We start from the raw sequence: 7500 nt of genomic DNA on the forward strand, positions 1-7500 counted from the left end.
CAAATTGGGGAGCACGGTGGTACATCCGTCCGTCTCGAGTGCCATGTGCTGACCGACTAACCCCAAGGTGCTGCGTCCTGCCACCACCACCACCACCACCTCCCTCTTACAGCTGATAGTCACGGCACTTCTTTCGGTGCAAATTTGCGAATGAAGAGAGGTAGGTGCTAATTTGAGTGATTTTATTATCCTCGATTACAAAGAACAGTTTTGTACTGTTTCTGATGTCTTATTGCAAAGAATTAAGTAATTTGGAAGTTATATTGAGATAGAATTCTCAACATGATCATTCCTCTTCCTCCATGAATCACTTATTCACGGTAGTTTGAAACTTGACTATAAAGAGAAAATCGATGAATTCTATCTGGTTACTGATTAAACTCAATCTTAGATGGCAATCGCAAATGAAAGCAGATTGCAGACTGGTAGTAGTGCAGGTGGTGGTAGTAGTGCAGGTGGTAGTAGTGGTGGTGGTAGTTGTGGTAGTGATGGTGGTAGTAGTGGTGGTGGTAGTTGTGGTAGTGATGGTGATATCAGTGGTGATGGTGGTAGTAGTGGTGTCAGTGGGGGTAGTAGTGGTGGTGGAGGGGGGGGGCGGAAGAGCAGCAGCAGAGCGGAAGAGCAGCAGCAGAGCGGAAGGAGTCGACGGAAGAGGGAAAATATGGGGACTGAAGGAGGAAGGGAGATGGATTGGAAGAGAGGGAGAAGGCAGAGAAGGATATGAACTTGTACGAAGGGAGTGGAGGGGGGAGGGAGGGAGGGCAGGAAATAGGGATGGAGGGCTGTATTATGAACAAGCGTCACAGGTGGTTATTGATCTCTGGGAGCCCCACTGATGTTACCTGTAGGGCTGCTCTCCTGCCTCTTGTTACCCTTCACCTCCCCCCCCCCCTTGCAGCCCTTCCCTACCCCTCCCCTTGCTGCCCTCCCCTACCCTTGCTGCCCTCCCCTACCCCTCCCCTTGCTGCCCTCCCCTACTCCCCCCCCAGATACTGGTAGAGTTTCATCTTGGAGATACTGGGTATGATGCATTGAATAGAGATCTCTTGACAGGAGACCCCAATTTATTACAAGCGTGCAAGGATGAAGAAGAGGTCCTCCCGGAAAGGGCCCCGTAAGGTAAGGGACAGGAGGGTGCTGGTAGTGCCGCTCACACTACACTGTGTCAGGCCACTCACTATGGAACTACCCGGATTCGCGCCAAATTGTGGAGACCTCAGTAACCTCATGTTGTCTCGTATTCACGCCCTCATACTGACCAACTGAGGACCAGTCTCTCCCACTTAACTCGGGAGGCCTTCATTGAAGTTTTTTTTCTTTATTTTCGCTCTTTATTGTCTGGTCCACAGGTCGAGGTGATTTACCTCTCAGTTACAACCCTCACAAGGACAAGAGCAAAGAAAGTTGTCTGACAAACATTTATTACAAACAAAAATTATAAAAAATATATGGCGCCTTGGACGGGGTCCCCAACTTATAACTTGATCAAACCACACGTGAGAAGATGAAGACACGACGACGTTTCTGACCGTCGTGGACCATTATCAGGTGACACAAGACTCATCGTGTGACCTCAGCATTCAGCTACTCGACAGGTTAGGCTATCCTGTCACATACATGTAAATATTGTATCGGTATAGTAAACTTTATCTAATATCGTAAACTCTTGTTATGATGACCAAACCATTCCCTTGTTACTTGTCAGGAACATGCATAACTATAAACCAATTCATTAACACTTACATAATTAAGAATATGGCACGATGTAAATCACTGATTCAACAATAATTATTCTTCCGTTGTCTCTGTACGTCAAATTATGCCTCATTAGGCTACCGTTCTCTCCTTCAATTTTGTCCGGCATAGGTCTTATAATCACCAAATCTAGGCTTTAACATGTAAATCGGTATGAACAAGTAATCACTCGCCTCCATTCACTGTGTCAAGTTTACTGATACAATGAACTTCTATCTATCTTGCAGGAGCCCGTCCTCATAAACAGCCCGTCCCAGGGCTGCATTTGGGCACTGCAAATAAAAAAAACCCGGCGTGGGGTGCTGTTACCGCTAGGAGGCGGGCTTTGTTTTCAGCATCAGCGTTGTCGATCATTGCTGTGACAGTCTTTTCCATTATGGGGCTATCCCAGTGGGCCTGATTGTGGTCTTTTGGGACTTGTGGTCGGGGTTGAGGGTGTGCAATGGTGTCCCATTGTCTGGTTGCTTCCATGAACGTTTGATTACGAGTTCCCGCTGTCTCTCTGTTACGGCCCTCTCGGGTCGCAACTGGGTTCTTTCTCTGATGTTAGTAGAGTTTGGGTATCTGGCCCCAAGCTAGTAGTGGCTTTCAAGGGGTGTGCTCCGTAACGCAAGTAAATTAAAGGGGAAGGGAGACAAAGGCAAAAACTTAATAATATAATTATCACCGTCACCATAAATAATATATATCTTATCACACGGGGGAGGTATAAACACTATTAAGATACAATCTGGTCTTCCTCTGAAGATGCGGAGTGTTCCACGGTGCTTAGCTCTTGGTCCTCTTGTGGCCTCACGATGAATCCTTAGATTCTCCCAGCGAGTCTACCCCGGCCACAGGCCAGCCAAATCACAGTCCCACTGGGTGCACCGTCGTGGAGGCCGTCAACCACAAATCCAGCCTTTAGCTGGCAGGTTCCAATCAGTTCCGCTGGTTAGGCCACTCCACGACCAATACTAGGGTTGCGAGCCCTAGGCAGGAGCCTCGTGTGACTTCACAGGTCACTCCTCACCACAACACCCCAGTGGCTATTCTTCTCCACGAGTCAGCCCCGGGTACAACAATTCCTCAACTGCCATGTCACAGGCAGGCTAACACAACAGTGTTCATCCGGGGGGGGGGGGGGAGGGACTCAACTTCTGCAGCTAATACTTGGAGACTTTACGGCTGCCTTGGGTAGACTGATCCAACGTTCATTACAGCAGTCCCAGGTCGACTCTGTAATCAGACACGTCATCAGTACCGGTTACACTCTAGGGCATCTCACTTACCGGCTTGGACACAAACACCCACCTATCCACTCCATAGATGGCGTTGCTGTCTAAGCGTCACCTCACCAGAGGTCAGCAGCGGCTGTGTTATGAGCTGATCAGGACGGGAAACTAGCCCTTGTGGCCAGTATATCTTGTCCTCACTAGATGGCGTCGTCCATTTGGAGGGGGTTTCGGGAGCTGACCCACAGATGGCGTGGTCGTCACTGCTCCGGGCTCGGACGCTGGGCTCGGGTCCGTAACACTCTCTCATACGCTCTGGTAGGATCTGCCCTACCAATTCGTTGGCTGCTGTACATGAGGATAAGAATGCTGGAAGTGCTACCTCAGTTGCCTTTCGTATGCCTATCCCCCCAAATCTCACTGTTAGTGTTGCTTGGTCCCACTGACTGTCATCTAAATCTAAGTAAGTGCCTTCCTGAATATTGACCTGAGGAGCTCATCATATTGATTTAGAAGTGGGTTGCCAAAAGTGGGTGCACACACCTTAAGAAGTATGTTAGCCTGGGCAAGGTAAGGCACTTTGTGAGAAGGTAGAGGGCATCATGGGAGTCCAAGTCCTCTATTCTCTCTTCCATCCTCTTTAGGTCTCTAAACTTTTCGTCAAGGACTGCAGCAATGGCATTGCGGCCCAGAGGTGCTCCAAGTAGTGTGCTGTCGGTGGGTTTAATAATATCTATATATAATAATGTATATAATATCTATATAATATCTCTCTCTCTCTCTCTCTCTCTCTCTCTCTCTCTCTCTCTCTCTCTCTCTCTCTCTCTCTCTCTCTCTCTCTCTCTCTCTCTCTCTCTCTCTCTCTCTCTCTCTCTCTCTCTCTCTCTCTCTATATATATATATATATATATATATATATATATATATATATATATATATATATATATATATATATATTATATATATATATATGCAACAATGATCACAAAAACACTGATCCAAGTATGCAGAATAACCACATATGAAAAATAGAAAATGCTTAACGCGTTTTCGGCTAATTCGCCTTCATCAGAGCAAAGTAGAATGAAGATAAGCATGCTGATCAGACCTTTATATCCGCCTGGGCAGATCACCTGACCACCAAAAATAAGTGGAGGAAAGGAATTATAAGAAAGAAGGTAACTGCAGAAGGCCTATTGGCCCATACAAGGCAGCTCCTTTTAATATCTCCAAGTGCCATACGTGTTTAAATGATTGTTTAAATGGTTGCAATATAGCACGTCAAAACAATATAGCAATCATTTAAACACGTATGGCACTTTGAGATATTAAAAGGAGCTGCCTTGTATGGGCCAATAGGCCTTCTGCAGTTACCTTCTTTCTTATAATTCCTTTCCTCCACTTATTTTTGGTGGTCAGGTGATCTGCCCAGGCGGATATAAAGGTCTGATCAGCAAACTTATCTTCATTCTACTTTGCTCTGATGAAGGCGAATTAGCCGAAAACGCGTTAAGCATTTTCTATTTTTCATATGTGGTTATTCTGCATATATATATTATATATATATAATATATATATATATATATATATGTCGTACCTAGTAGCCAGAACGCACTTCTCAGCCTACTATGCAAGGCCCAATTTGCATAATAAGGCAAGTTTTCCTCAATTAATGTTTTTTCGACTACCTAACCTACCTAACCTAACCTAACTTTTTCGGCTACCTAACCTAACCTAACCTATGGAGATAGGTTAGGTTAGGTAGGGTTGGTTAGGTTCTGTCATATATCTACGTTAATTTTAACTCCAATAAAAATAAATTGACCTCATGCATAATGAAATGGGTAGGTTTATCATTTCATAAGAAAAAAATTAGAGAAAATATATTAATTCAGGAAAACTTGGCTTATTAGGCAAATCGGGCCTTGCATAGTAGGCCAAGAAGTGCATTCTGGCTACTAGGTACGACATATATATATATATATATATATATATATATATATATATATATTGGTAGCAGTCTTTCCTGTAGACATATATTATTAAATATGACCGAAAAAGTAAGATTAATAATTCTAACACGAATTTTCTCGATCTTTCGTACGTTTCTTTTCACTGTTGGTGGTAATTCAAAAATCAATTCTCCAAAATTCATTTTTATTTCTAGTCTGACGCGACACTTGAGCGCGTTTCGTAAAACTTATTACATTTTCAAAGACTTTAGTTTACACATACACAACTGAAGAACTTTCACATCTTCGATTTGTTTATATCTACATTTGAGTGAGGTGGATGGGGTGAGGTGGTATTAATAGGGTATTAAATTCATAAACACAAGACAGAACACGAAACAATGGGTATTGAATGGAAGTGATTGTAGAAAGCCTATTGGTCCATATTTCTTGATGCTTCTATATTGGAGCGGAGTCTTGAGGTGGGTAGAATATAGTTGTGCATTAATTGGCTGTTGATTGCTGGTGTTGACTTCTTAATGTGTAGTGCCTCGCAGACGTCAAGCCGCCTGCTATTGCTGTATCTATCGATGATTTCTGTGTTGTTTACTAGGATTTCTCTGGCGATGGTTTGGTTGTGGGAAGAGATTATGTTCCTTAATGGAGCCCTGTTGCTTATGCATCGTTAAACGCCTAGAAAGAGATGTTGTTGTCTTGCCTATATACTGGGTTTTTTGGAGCTTACAGTCCCCAAGAGGGCATTTGAAGGCATAGACGACGTTGGTCTCTTTTAAAGCGTTCTGCTTTGTGTCTGGAGAGTTTCTCATGAGTAGGCTGGCCGTTTTTCTGGTTTTATAGTAAATCGTCAGTTGTGTATATATATATATATTATATATATATATATATATATATATATATATATATATATATATATATATATATATATATATATATATATATATTATATATATTATTATATATTATTATATATATATTATTATATATATATATTATTATTATTATTATTATTATATATATCATTTGCACAGAACATCACGTCGTTGCGTGTTCCCTCACTGGCTAGCGAAGTCGTGTGCGAACTTTCCCCTGGCCAGGCCCACACACCATTGGTCCTGCTACAACAGTTGCTGAGGGACGCCTTAATGCCGCCTCTGTATCGTCCAACGGTGGTTTACTGTACAAACTATACTAAACTTATCATGATCCGCTGTAGGACCGAGTAACGAATAACTCGCATCTTGGGGCAGAGCCTAAGTCCTGACTGTATATAGGCTGTTGTTTTAGAATCGGTTACTCGTAACGAAGGTTGCAAGTAGCACGGGCTATGGTGAGCTCTCAGCCACCCGCCCCTCATCAGAGAAGGTGGGTGGGTGAGGGCCTGGTGGTGGTGGCGGCGGCGGCGGGGCGGACGAGGAGAGGGTAAGGCGATGTGACAGTCAGTTACCTGCAAGGTACGAGTGAGCGTACAGGTGCAGTAACTCGCTGCCACACACCACGCACTCCCTGCCACAGGCCAGGCACTAGCTGCCACACACCACGCACTCGCTGCCACAGGCCAGGCACTCGCTGCCACAGGCCAGGCACTCGCTGCCATAGATTAGTACTTTTTGCCATTAGACGCCGTCAACTCGCCCGTGTCAACTTCCCTCGTACTTCAAGACAGGTAAGCATAAAGCCAGGTTTTCTGTAGCACTCATTTTCAGTGTCAAATGAACATCGCGTTGCTGTCATACATGCGTCACGTAAGTGTCAAGGGGTCACTTCGGTGTCATGACTGTCTCGTAGGTGGTACTTTGATATAATGACTGTCATACAGCCATCACTTATGTGATCATAAGCGTATCATAGTTATCACGTAGGTGTCATGACTGTCATACAGCCATCACTTATCATAAACGTGTCAGAGTCATCACTTAGTTATCATAAACGTGTCATGACTGTCATATAGGCCTCGCGACTGTGTCATACAGGCCTCGCGACTGTGTCATACAGGCCTCGCGACTGTGTCATACAGGCCTCGCGACTGTGTCATACAGGCCTCGCGACTGTGTCATACAGGCCTCGCGACTGTGTCATACAGGCCTCGCGACTGTGTCATACAGGCCTCGCGACTGTGTCATACAGGCCTCGCGACTGTCATACAGACATCACCTAGGTATCATAGCTCGTACAGCCATCACGGAAGTGTCACGTCTATTCATAACACGTATGTTTATACATGTTATGTTAATCAACCAATTGGAAAAACCAAAATAAACCAACACACTCAGTCAGGAATATAAGTCACCTGACACACGGTTACAAATATATCCAATCGTGAAACACACACTGATAATCGATCCTCGAAATTAATAATAATACTTCTTACATGAACACCGGTAAGGAGTTCACATACAAATGATATAAATATCTTGGGAGCTGACACCCGTCTGCACCACCCAGACCAGTGAACAACCCGCCTCCCGGCCGCCACCTGTCGCAACACATCACTACCAACTCTGACAAATTATATAACTTCTAATAAACATTACTAACCTAAAGTATATCATAAGACTAGA

At 44.1% G+C, this 7500-nt stretch overlaps 1 protein-coding gene across 3 annotated transcripts in view; it reads left to right on the top strand.

The window, feature by feature from the left end:
- The window catches only part of LOC138349778 (serine/arginine repetitive matrix protein 1-like), a 29940-nt gene that overhangs the window by 304 nt on the left and 22136 nt on the right, over positions 1–7500 (top strand). The window contains exon 1 of one of the 3 annotated variants that reach the window (XM_069306351.1): positions 1–160. This exon is cut by the window's left edge and continues 304 nt beyond it. The gene's annotated coding sequence lies outside the window, so the exon portion shown is untranslated. Of the gene's footprint in view, positions 161–6320; positions 6606–7500 lie in introns of those variants that run through there. The other 2 variants (XM_069306364.1, XM_069306342.1) reach the window with 2 other exon arrangements.

Source organism: Procambarus clarkii, chromosome 6, assembly GCF_040958095.1.
Source record: "Procambarus clarkii isolate CNS0578487 chromosome 6, FALCON_Pclarkii_2.0, whole genome shotgun sequence".
Lineage (NCBI taxonomy): Eukaryota > Metazoa > Arthropoda > Malacostraca > Decapoda > Cambaridae > Procambarus > Procambarus clarkii.